This window comes from Vulpes lagopus, chromosome 5 (assembly GCF_018345385.1).
Source record: "Vulpes lagopus strain Blue_001 chromosome 5, ASM1834538v1, whole genome shotgun sequence".
Classification (NCBI taxonomy): Eukaryota; Metazoa; Chordata; class Mammalia; order Carnivora; family Canidae; genus Vulpes; species Vulpes lagopus.
This window is the reverse complement of record NC_054828.1, coordinates 127469749-127482849: the sequence shown is the minus strand read 5'-3', so window position 1 is coordinate 127482849 and position 13101 is coordinate 127469749.

The following is a 13101-nucleotide window of genomic DNA, read 5'->3' as shown; positions in this document are numbered from 1 at the left end:
CCGGGGGCCGATCCCGAGTGGCATCTGGGGACGTCGGGTGAGGGAAGGGGCAGTGCAGGGGCTGTGGCGCTGTGCCAGACTGCCTGGGAGTCCAGAGTCGCAGAAACAACTGAAATCACATAAAACTCAGAAAGTGAAAGAGATCGGAGAGGCACACAGTCCGTGGTCCCACGACACTGACGCATGACCTGGGGCCCAGTGAGGGAGAAGGCTCCCCCCGTAGCAGAGGAGGACGCACCCCGGCCCCCCCAGGCTCCTCCGCTGAAGGCTCCTGGGCTTCCTTCCCACAGGGTTCTGCCCAGAGCCCGGTCCCAAGGGGCCTGGCACGGCCACCCAGCAGGGCCCCAGACCTCAGAGAAGGGTAAGGACCTGGCCAGGAGGCCCGACCCGCTCCCCCAGCCACTGGCTCCTCACAGTGTCTGCTCCGTCAACAGAGAGTGCCATCAGATGTCATCGGAGGTGCCACAAAACACCACAGGGCCTTCAGAGGAAGCTAGAGACTGCAGAAGACCCTGACCCAGGCCCAGGGGGACTGAGTGTGCCAGGTGGTTCTGGCCTGCACAGAAAGTACCAGAATGGGCAAATGGCAAGCATAGGCAAGCACAAGCGTGTGGCCTCACCGCTGGGAGAGGGCTCTTCATGTCCAGGGCAGGGGTGGGGGTGTGGGCAGCACCCAAGGGGCTGCAGGGGTGAGCCTCTGAAAGCTGGGAAGACACCAAAGCAGAGGGGTGGGAAGCAGGTAAGGAGCCCGCATCTGGGCAGCAGGTTGGGGCGAAGGCCGGAGGCGCTGCTGTTGGCGGTTGGCCAGGACGGGGTGTGGGAGGACGCGGTGGTGTAAAGCCAGAACTGTACACCACACACCCTCTGCATTTAGGGCAGGAGGGACAGTGACAGCAACTTGAGACACACCTATTTTCATTATTCCGGAGAGGGAGTCCTTTCTTAAACTCCACCTCTGCAGCCCTTTGAGGTAGGCCCAGAACATGCCCGCGTGGAGGCCGCGGGCTCCCAGTGAGCAGGAAGGAGAAGACCCACCGGAGCGGCGGGTGTTGGGGACGTGGGGGCCCCGAGAGGGGGGCCCAGGCCCCCAGGGAGGCTCCGGGGGCTCCAGGGACCCCTCTTCAGCCCTCAGGCACCTCCTGCAACAGGACTTCAGCCGCCTGGCGGCCCCAGGACTGAGGTCACCATGGTTGGTGGACACTGGGATGTCAGGAATGTCAAACTCACTGCTTCCTCTTCCACGGGCATCTTCCCTGGGGGTGCAGGCAGGGGGGAAGCCTTAAAAGAGAAGTGTCATGACTGTTACTATTTATAGAACATTATCCTGCACACAGGCATGGGAGTGAGTGAGTGTGAATAAGTGTGAGTGAGTGAGTGAGTGTGTGTGTGTGTGTGTGTGTGTGTGTGTCCAGTCCCAAGATTTTCAAACAGGGCCTCAAATGACCAGCGCCAGGACCTGGGCTCCATCCAGCTCTGTCCAGCCTCTCTGTGTGGCCTCAGACCAGTGGACTCATTAACTCTCCCTGGACCTCTCTCCTCTCATCTTTATTTTTTTTCCTCCTCTCATCTTTAGAGGAGGCTCTAACCCTTTAGCGTTGTTCAAAAATCAAGGAAAATAATAGATGTGAAAAGAAGCTGCCTAATGTTCCTTTTTTAGAATAAAGTGGTGTGTATACATTCATTTATTTACTTTTATTCATTCATTCGCTCAACAAACACTCCTTGCTCTGGGCACCGAGAAATCCGCGATGAGGAAGAGGAGTTGGTATAGCACCTGTTCTCAGAAAACTGACAATTTAGCCAGAAAGACAGACATGAATAATAAACACGCAAATGTGCAGATTTGCTCCAATCCACGAAGGGCCAGGCTGGCAAGCTCCGGGAGCAGGGATAAAGCTCTCGGGGTCGGGGAGGCTGGAAGTCAAGCCCAGGGCAGGGGATCCCTGGGGATCTGGGCTTGTCCCATAGGGGACAGGACAGGAGTCTTATTAGCTAGGACAAGACCAAGAGCCTGGGAATTTGCCCAAACAGAAACAGGGCAGGTGACGGCAGCTGGGGGCTTGGGCAGGCGGACCAGCCGGGGAGGAATCAGGGCAAGGGGACTGAGGACGCGCAGCCCTTTGGGGGAGCCTTAAGGCGGACAGAACCCAACTCCTGAAGGGGGGGCCAAGGCCACAAGCCCCCACCCCCGGGAGTGATGGTAAGATACGGCCCAGTCCTGGCACCCAAGGAGCGCGATTAGGGAGAGGGGGCCGTGAGACCACTCAGACGTGGATGCTTCACCGTGTCATCGGCGCTGCAGAAAGACAGCAGGACTAGGTCATGTCTGTCTGATGCGACAGTAATTTAGGGAAGCTTCAGGGAGGGACCCGGCGTGGCCAGGTGGACCCGGGTCCAGCCCACGCCGCGTTCTTTTCAGAGAGAGAACCGAACCGGAATCGAACGCTCGGGAAGGAAGGTGACTTGGTCCCAGGAAGCCAGAGGCAAGCAGAGCACGGGGGCGGGTGGCAGGTCGCTTGTCGCAGGGCCTGCCAGGCAGGGAGGCAGGCAACACAGGACGGGATGGGCTGCTCGGCTACGCGGGGATCCCCCGGGGCTGGGCCAGGTGTGCGGCTGGGGAGCTGCCCCATGGGACAGGCCAGACAGGGGAGCCTCAGGGAGAGGTTGGGGTGAGCCAGGCAGAAACGGAGGCACCCGCACGACGTGGGCATCGGAGGGGCCTGGGGCGGCCAGGCTGGGGGCCCAGAATCCACCTGAGCACTTAGAGCTGGAGGTTTGGGAGGAGAGTCTCCCAGCAATAGGAGGATGGGCCTGAGGTTTTAAGAATTGTTTTGGGGGGTTTTTTTCCTAAGAAATTGAAATCTGAAGGAGCGTCAGCTTATGGCTGAGAATCACCTGGACCAGGGCCATGAGGAGCCGGACAGATCTCCGCAAATCCGAACTCACTAGAGCAAGGAGGAGTTACCGGAGGCGGATCAGCTAGTTCAGAAGAGAGGACCGCGGACACCCAGGGCTGGTCTGTCTCTGTCCCTGTGGTCACACGCATCCCCCCGCCCCCCAGCAGCACAGGGCCCACAGCCCCTCGGAGCACTGAACAAACCCCCGATTCCTGAATGAGCCCACGGCTGGTCAGGACGCCCAGGCTCCCGAACATCACAGGACGTCCCCTGGGCAGCTAGTTACTTAGCGCAGCATGGACAGCGATTTTCCAAAGCATTTTCAAGAGAGCAGCATGCTTTCTTTGTTTCTCTTCCTTTTCACTCTGGGTGACAGTTTTGTGGCATCTTAAAGCGTCATGCCATTGCACGGATGTGCAGCACAAAGATGGAGAAACAGGACAGTGACAATACCAGGAGCCAGGATCTGGAGGACACTTGCCAGTTGGCAAAGTGCTCTTGTGGCTGTGCCCGTGTCGTCGGCTTTGGGGGGGGGGGGGAAGGGGAGACGGAGGTGAGGGGTGTGCAGAAGGAAGTTTCCAGGGGCGCCCGGGTGACTCAGTGGTGGAGTGTCTGCCTTTGGCTCAGGGCGTGATCCCGGGGTCCTGGGATCAAGCCCTGCATCGGGCTCCCCGCAGGGAGCCCGCTTCTCCTTCTGTCCCTCCCCTTGCTCATGCTCTCTCTTTCCTTCTCTTTCAAATGAACAAATATTTTTTAAAAGGAGGAGGAGGAGGAGGAGGAGGAGGAGGAAGTCAGTGTTGCCAACATGCAGAAAGACGGTGAGAAACGTCCCTGCAAGTGGAACCACAGAGTGACACGCGTCCATGACCTCCCCAAACCCGTGAGGCTGCCCACCCGGGTCGGTGGATGCTGTGAAGTCTCTACCAACGGCAACAGAAAGGAAAACCAAGAGGGAAGTTGGGGGAGAGGCTCGGTGCTGCACGTCTGTGTCCGGGGACCTCAGAGAGGAGGGGGCGAGTGGGCACAAGGCCATCTCCAGGGTGCAGAGGACATGGCGCCGGGCCAAGTGTCAGTGGTCGGGTCCCCTCTGTGAGCTGACTTTCTGGGGAATGTGTGAGGCCGCTGCCTCGTCACCTAGGCCTGCACTGACGCATTTAGAAACTGGTCTCTTCACCGGGTGGGGAGAACTCACTAGTGTCTGCAAAGACCTTTCTGATCCTTATCAAAAGGTGCTACACCAGCTCTAATTATCCAGGGCGTCAGCTGTCAGCTGTCCCTCCTCTCCCTCTCCCTTCTCTGTCTCTGTCTCTCATCTCTGCAGTAGAGATTACTGCTTTGTCCCTTTCGGGGTCAGGGTCGGCAGTCACCACTGAGCACCTGGCTGATGGGATTGTTTATCTGCGTTCCCAATTCACTGCCCAGATTCCAAACTTTCTGCAGGGAGATGGTATCTCGACTGGGGAGTCAGTGATACTAGCCCTGCACCCCACCCCTGCCCCTCCGCCCAGGAGGAGGCAGCTGCCTGTGGGGTGTAGTGTGATCAGGCCTCCGAAAGCCCTCCTCCCAGAGCCGAGGACAACTCCCCCATCACTTCTCACGGGAGCTGGAAAGCCATCCATTTAAAAATCCACTCCTTTGGGTCTTAGATGTGTTTTTCTGCAAGTGCAGAGAACACAGCCACAGCTCAGAGCACCTGCTTCTGGCCTCCCTCCCCTCGGCTGGATGCTGGCTCTGCTCTTTCTAGCCTGGTGACCTGGGATAAACCCACTCTTCCTTTCTCAGATTCTTTTTTTCATTTAAATGGCGCCACTAATGCCTGTCTCGCAGGGCCCTGTACGGATCAGGAGAGATAATGGATATGAAAGCCAGCAATGCAGAACCAAAAGAAGCATTATTATTACTAAAATGCTAGTCGCTAGTCGCCAGTTGCAGGGGGCTGGCTAATCCCCAGTAGGGATTAGTTGGTAGCTCCCCAGGCCCGGGGAGCCACCCCCGGGTGGGCAGATCAGAAGAATCAGGAGACCACAGAAGAGGCAAAGGACAGGACCCCTACTGCAGGGCACCACCACTCAAGTCTTAGGGTGATGAGGGGCTTGAGATCTTTCCCCAGATCCCCGACAATGGAGGACACCCCGGAGGGCTCTGCACTGCCAGCCTGCTCTCCTGGGATCCATGGATGTGAAGCCCAGGGGGCACTCAGTGGGCAAAGAAGCATTAAGAAAATTAACCTAATGTGTCTGGGGCTCCGCAGACAGATCACTCAGGTAATTCAAGCACAAAGCCCCAGTTTTGGCATGAGCAGCCCACACTCATCAGGCCAGAGTAATTGCTTTCTTTGTCAGAATTTCCTAGATAATCTCCTCCCCTTTGTTTGACTGAGAGAACCAGCCTCGCATCTGGGAGCCTGCTCGCCAAGCAGTATTGGGTCCTTAGAGATGAAGGGCACAGTGTGAGCGATTTTCCATAAACATGTTGGCACATGTATTAATTATTACAAGGGGGAAATGTGCCCTGGTGCTCCATCTGGGAGGATGATGTAGTGGAGGGGACGTGGAGAGAGGGGACACGTTGCTGATGGAACCATCAGAGCTCCTTCCCAGCAACCTGCGGGGATCCAGGCTCCCGGCTGGGCCTTTTGCATGCAAAAAAAAAAATCACATTTAATCCTCTCCACAGCTCCGGAGGCCGCATCCGGGAATGGGAAGAAGTTGGGTTTAGAAGCCAAACATTAATGGATTTTATTCCCTACCCGGCCGCATGCTGTGTGGACGGGGCAGGCTGGTCGCCTCCCTTGCAGAGCGCACGTGTCTGCCATGTGGAAGCGAGCGAGGTGGCCTCTGGGGCGTTGGGGGAAAACCCGTGCACTCAAGACGGGGACGCACCTGCCCGGTGCACCGCGGGCACGTGATAAACCATGGCTCTGGGGTCACATTTTGCAGACGAGGATGGCGAGGAGCAAGGAGGGGAGGAACCCGCCAAGGACACGTTGCTGGCCGACAGCAGAGCCCAGGTCTGTCTCCCCGCAAAGGGCAGGCCTTTTGCTCAGAGGCATTTTAACTCAAGCCCTTCGCAGCCTCACCACCACAGCTTGACACCAGTCTTGCCTCCAGGACTTGCGGGCAGATCGAGGTCGTGATCGTGCATCGCACCTCTGGATCCTTGGCGTCCCTCACGCAGCTACTTGCTGCACAGCTGCCCAGAAATGTTTGCTAGATGACAGAAGGAGTAATAAGAGCCTAGAATGGGGGTCCTGGCTGGCTCCGCCTGTTAAGCGTCCGTTTGACTCTTTCGGCTCAGGTCATGATCTCAGGGTTGAGAGATCGAACCCCGAGGCGGGGGGGGGGGGGGATCCATGCTGAGCGTGGAGCCTGTTTGGGATTCTCTGTCTCCCTCTGCCTCTGCCCCTTCCCCTGCTTGCGTGTGTGCTCGCTCACTCTGTCTCATGAAATAAATATCTTAAAAAAAAAAAAAAAAAAGCCTAGAATGGATTGAGTGAGCTGAGTCAAGGTAACAGGTTTCCAGCATGTGCCTGGTGACTTGGGGGTTGGGACACGAGGTTCCCTCACATCACAGAGGAAGTTGTTTGAATTTTCCGCACCCACTTTCATGGCGGGAGGAGGGATGGGAGCAATGGACATCGCCTCAGACAAAAATGGCACAAACTGGGGCCTGTAGGGAAATTTGTGGTTTAAAAAAAAAAAAAGAAAAAATGGGAAAGATGAAATGGGAGGATGGACAGCAACAGGCTCTGAAAGTGCTAGAGCCTGCGAGAGAGAAAGGGGCTGCTCTTCACATGCGTGACCGTTGCTTATCGGCCTGATAGAACCACAGACGACGTTAGCGGGGGCTTGTTTGGGGCTCCCCGGCCTGTAGTGAGGCTGCAAAAACAGAGGCCAGGACCGAAGCCCGCTTGATGATACGCACGTACGGCTGTGGGTTTAGAAGAATAAAACCCGCAACAGCGGCCCCACCCCCAATTTTCCTTGCACAGCCTCGGATTTTGAGGCCCACAGGGAAGCAGGCCCCAGAGGAACGTAGACGCATTGAAAAGAAAACCCTCCAGTCACCCGCAGATGGGCGGGTGTGGGGGTTCTGGCCTCCGGGCTCCCCGCTCCCTGCAAGCCCCCACCAGGCAGGCCTCACGGGGCTGGAGCGCCCCCCACGCCTGCCCACGCCCTCTGCGCGGGGCCCACCTCAGCCCAGCCCGGGCCCCGGGTGGGACAGGCCACGCGCCTGGAGCTGTTGCCTGGAATGAATCGGAAGCTTCCCTGACGCCCCTGGCTGAGGCTGGCACTCGTCATTGCTGCCAAGGACGGTTCCACGACCGGAGCAGGCCTGATAACGAGCTATTGATTTCCTCTCCTCCAGACGGAAGGCAAAGTCTGCCTCTGAGCAAAACCCCAGCTCCTGCCCCGTGACAAGGCTCAACCCTCAGAGGCCTTGGCCCGGCCTGCTGGGAGAAGTCACACCGCTCCCAACAATCACTGCGGGCCCCTGCGAGAGAGGCTAATTAGGGTCTCACCTGGCCAACCGCAACCTGCAACCAGCAGCTCACAGCTGGCTTCCCGTCCCAGCACTTCCCGGGCTTCGCCACCTCCCGCATAAATGGCGTTTGACTTCCTCCGTCTGCACAGACAAGGATTCTGGTTTATTCCAACAGCACAATTAATGTCAAAGAGGTAAGGACACAGTGGGGAAGTGGGAGAAGGCAGTTGAGTGGCACCCAAAACAGTGAGCTTGGATACACATGCTGGTCAAAGAGGTCTTCCCAGCTGAATCCATTCATGAACTGGGCAGAACCGGACACAGTGAGGCGCCTTTTTACCCGCCAAGATGGTTAATTTTATGTGCCAATTTGACTTGGTGAAGGGATGCCCGCATAGCTGGTGGTAAAGCATCATTTCTGGGTGAGTCTGTGAGGGTGTTTTCTGGAAGGGATTGTATTTGAATCAGTAGACTCGGGAAAGATTCCCATCTCCAGTGTGAGTGGGCATCACCCAATCCATTGAGAGCCTGGATAGAACAAGAAGGTGAAGCAAGGGAAAATTTATTCTTTGCTTGAGCTGGGACATCCACCCTCTGCCCTCAGACATTGGCGCCCTTGGGCCTTCAGACTGGGGCTGGGACTTACACCATTGGAAGGCCCAGGTTCATGGATTTGGACTCACACTTCACCATCAGCTCCCCTGGTTCTCAGGCCTCTGGACTTGGACCGAGTTACATCACCAGGTTTCCTGGTTCTTCAGCTTAAATGTCAGGACTTCTCAGCCTTCATAATCACGAGAGCCAATTCCTAGTATAAATATTCTCTCTATATATCTGTATCTGTCTATCATCTATCAGTTAGTTGTTTCTCTGGAAAATCCTGACCAAGACACTCCTATTCAGCTGACACAAATTGAGAAGTACGACACTGCCAAGTGCTGGAGAAGGTGTGACCCTTAGGTTCTCTGCATCTGGCGGTAGGAGTCTAAACTATCAGCCACTTGGGAAAACAGTTGAGCAGCCCCCAGAGGGATGGTCATATATTATTCTATGACCCAACAATTCCACTTCTAGGTAGATATTTAAGTAAAACCTCTATGCATGTATAAAAATGCTCATACTGGAACTGTTCAAAAGCTCACGGCATGTCCACACCACAGCATATCATATCACGCAGCAGTCAAAATACACGAACTACAGCAACACAGAGCAACGTGGATGCTGCTTATCAATGTAATACTGAGAGAAAACAAAGTCCTAAAAGATCACAGACAGACTGACACCTTTCTAAAGAAGGTAAAGACAATTAAAACTTAAGAGGTAAAAAAAAAAAAAAAAAAAAAAAAACTTAAGAGGTAGACTTAGGAGTACATATAGAGGAGAGGAACACATGTAGATAATGTGAAATGATAGGAAAAGGAAAATAATGCACACAGGACTCAGGATGGTGGTTACTCTGGAGAAGAGAAGGAGGCGGATGTAATGGGGTGGATCACACAGCTGGGTGTAAGCCACTGAGAAGGCCCTAGATTTCAGGTGGGGCGGTGCTTTCACAGGTGTTTATTTCATTCCTTTAAAATGGTCAGTAGGTCAGGTGTAGGCGCTTGGAACCACTGAGCCACTCCCAGAGCACCGACGGCCCAGATCTTGCCCTCGCCTTCCAGAATCACTGTGTTCCAGTTTCATCTCCCAGAGAAGAACAAAGGCTGGGTGTGAGCAGGAGGTGGTGGTGGCTACAAGCCAGCACTCATCACACAGGGCCCGAAGTAGGGGCATTGCCTCCTGTTGCGCCAATCTGCCCATCCCTACTTGGCACCTCTGCACTGACATACCTTTCACTAGAACAGGGTACACATTCAAGGACTGGAGCAGACCCCACCCAGCTTCTAGAACATTGACCTGGTGTGAAGGTGCCCCCCAACCCCCATGGCCCATAGGGCCCACTCTGTCTGCAGAGATCATGGCCTGGTCTCCCAGCTCAGGTCACCTCGGGGGCCCTGTGGTCTGACCAGCTCTCACCTCTAACGACCTAGACCTCTGGCCCCCCAGGCTTCTGGCAAGTTCTGCAGCTTGAGCTGCCTTCCTCAAGCAACTGCCTCAGAGTGTGCAAGTAGCACAGGACGCTCCACACCCCTCCTGCCCCTACAAACATACGAACACCCCCACCGAGCCTCCCCACCTACCCTCCTCGCCGTCACGGTGGGTCTCTGCTCAGCTCCAGGCAACGCAGCCTCCCCACCCACATGCCCTTGACCACACCGTCTCCCGGGGCCTCTGCCCACCAGCCTTTCCCTCCGTCTTTAGGCCTGAATCTTCTCTCTCTTGGAAGACTCCTTCCCCACACTCAGCCTTTACACACGCTCAGGTCTTGACCAACCTGACGAGGAAAACTTCCCTTAACGCTTCGAAAGGATCATCCAGTTTTCTCCCCTTTCTTTCCAAACCTCTTCAAAGAAAACCCATTCCCAGTCTCCACTTGGGTTTGCCCTTCTCTGGTTACTCAATCACTTGCATCTGAATTTTACGCCACCCACCCTCTCCCAATTCACTGAAAGGGTTCTCAGTTTGCAAAGCCCTTTTGTGGCCAAAGACCTTCAGTCCTCATCTCACCCGTGTGCCCTCCCGCAGCCCTCTCCCCAAACTCACTGCCCCACCGACCTCCCCGCTTCCTCCCCGGACTGTTTCTTCTTGGCCGCCTTCCTTCATTTGCCCCTAAATGTCGAGGGGCCTATCCTTGTTTGGCTCCCTCTGCTTCCCATCTACTCATTCTCCTCGGCTGATTCAGCTGTTAGTCGATTCAACGTCATTTGCTGCTGAGTCTCAGTCCAGTGCCTACAGGTGTGATGCTCCCCCCCCTCCCACCCCGCCAGCTCAGAGCCTTCTGGATAACCTGCATCCCCTTAAGCTCACATGTCAAGAATGGAATGCATCGTACTCCCCAAAAACTGAGTCTCCTCTTCTGTGTCCTCCTTCCATGGGCACCACACCATCCCATCCGTCCTCCCTCCTGCTTCCCTCCCCCGCACTGAGTCAGGCACCAAGTCCTACTGATTTTACTTCCTAAGTATCTCTTCTCTCCATCCCTCCCAACACACATAAGGACAAGAAATGTCTTAGCATCCCCAGCTATTCTGCAAAGTGGCCTCCTTATCTTGGTACCTCCCCAGTTTGGTCCTCCCTGGAGCCTGAGTGCTTTTTGTATGCCCAGGCTCTGGCCACAGCACTCTCCTGCCCCAGCCCTGCTAGGGGAAAAGCTTCTGCACCAGGTGGTGAGGTCCCCAGGGTGGAGGGGTCTTTCCCAGACCTCTTTAGGCTCCCGTCCTCCTGCCTACCGTCCTCCAGAGCAGAGCTCTCCACCCACCCACTCATGGCCTCCCCAGCCCTGGGCTCCTGGGTGCTCCCCCTCCACCACCAGCCGACTGCCCAACTTTAGGAAACATGCTTTAATAATTTTGGCTTCTATTTCTCATGGATGAAATTGAAGCAGCATTTCCATTTTAGATTTATTTATTGAGCAGACATTTCTCATCCTTATGTGGTTCCATATCTCGTGCCATGTATGGCAACACGTTTCCAATATGTCAGAAAGCAAAACACAAAAAACATTTTAAAAAAAGAAGAAAACAGAACCGCATAATTTATTCTAGCAGTGGAGCAAAGATAAGTTTCTGGCTCTTGAAAAATCGAGCCTGTCAACAGGCAAGATAGATGGGTTTGAATAAATACATCTTTGTGCAACAAAATTCTACAAAATATGTACTAAAAAGAAAACCACAGAACGCAGAAAATGTGTCACTGATACAACAGCAAGGAGCTTATGAATAAAATTATTAAAATTGGTAGGACTGCATAATGTTCAAATCCAGATGCCCCTCCAAGAAGTGAAAAAAAATGTCCAGGTGGTTTACCCAGGAGCCAGTGTCACATCCCCAGGGAGCCCAGAGTGGCCTGGAGAGAGCCTCCGATGAGGGATGACTCACAGTCCACACATTCAACTCTCTTAATGAGCCCACATCTGTCCCTTCGTATGTAAAATGGATGTAATTACACCTACTTTGCAGGATTCTTATGAGGATAAATTAGAGGGCCTGTCACTATAGTAAGCATTCAAGAAATGGAATTATCATTATTATCAGCGGGTAAAAACGCACAGCATTACTGGCAATTAAAGATATGGAAATCACGACAATTTAAAGGTAGCATGGCTTATAAACTGCAGTAGCAAAAAGACACCCAAATTCACAGAAAGGCTTGCACAAGAATATTCATAGCAGCTTTATCCATAATTTCCAAATCCTGGAAAGAGCCCAGGTGTCTGTCAGTGGATAAACACATTGTGGTATATTCATGAAAGGAATATTTCTCAGCAATAAAAAGAATGATTCACTAATAAATGCAAGAACATGGGTGAATCACAAAATCATAACGCTGGGTGAAAGAAGCCTCACACAAATGATTTCATAATGTATGATGCCGTTTATATGAGATTCTGGAACTCTAGAAAAAACTAATCTTCGGTGGAACAAATCAAAACAGGGATTGCTTTTGGAGGCTGGAGTCAGGGAGTGACAGGGATGAGACAAGAGGTAATTTTCAGAAGTGTTGGGAATGTTCTATATGGTGAGAGGGTTTACGTGTGTTTTGTCCAAACTCAGCAAAGGCACACTTAGGATCTGGGCATTTCATTTTATGTAAGATTTACCTCATTAGAGAAAACTATAAACAAATATCAAACTCTGGTTTTTGTTTTTTTTAAATATTTTATTTATCTATTCATGAGAGACACAGGCAGAGGGAGAAGCAGGCTCCCTGTGGGAAGCCTAATGTGGGACTCGATCCCAGGACCCTGGGATCACGCCCTGAGTCGGAGGCAGACGCTCAGGCGCCCCAAACTCTGGTTTAATGATACACAAGCAGACTAAAGTATTTGAGGGGAGTGTCCTGGTGTCTGCAATTTACTTTGAAGTACAGAAAAGGTAAGAAGAATTTTTGGAGGGCTGGTCAGTAGATGTGTGATGAAGCAATCATAGGGGAATATTAAGGGGAGAATCTGGATGGTGAGGGTTCACTGTAAAATTATTTCAAAGTTTTGCATGTTTGCAATTTTTCACATTAAAATATTAGGACAAAAAAGAAGTAACATTTGTAGGCCATCCATAGCCAAGCTTGTTCATCAGAATTGCTGAGTGACACAAAGACCAGGCTCAGAAGGACGGGTATTGTGAAGGTGGGCAATCTGGGATGCTCTGCTTGGCACCTCTGAGCTGGCATGGGTGCAAGCCCAAAGCCCATCCTTCCTCAGCCTGTCCTCCTCGCCCTGTACAGCTGCTGTCCTGCCCCTGGGAAGATGACACAGAACACAGAGGAAGAAAAGAGGGTAAGAGGACCACAGGGAGGGGCGCCTGGGTGGCTCAGTGGTTGACAGTCTGCCTTTGGCCCAGGGCCTGATCCTGGAGTCCCCAGATCAAGTCCCACATCGGGCTCCCTATGGGGAGCCTGCTTCTCCCTCTGCCTGTGTCTCTGCCTCTCTCTGTGTCTCTTATGAATAAATAAATAAAATCTTAAAAAAAAAACAGAGGACCAGAGTGGGCCACGCTACCCTAGGGCACTAGACACAACTGCACTATGAATGTTAGTGTTGAGTTCAGGATATTTATTTATTTATTTATTCATTCATTTATTTAAGAGGGGGAGGGGCAGAGGGAAAGGGGGAGAATCC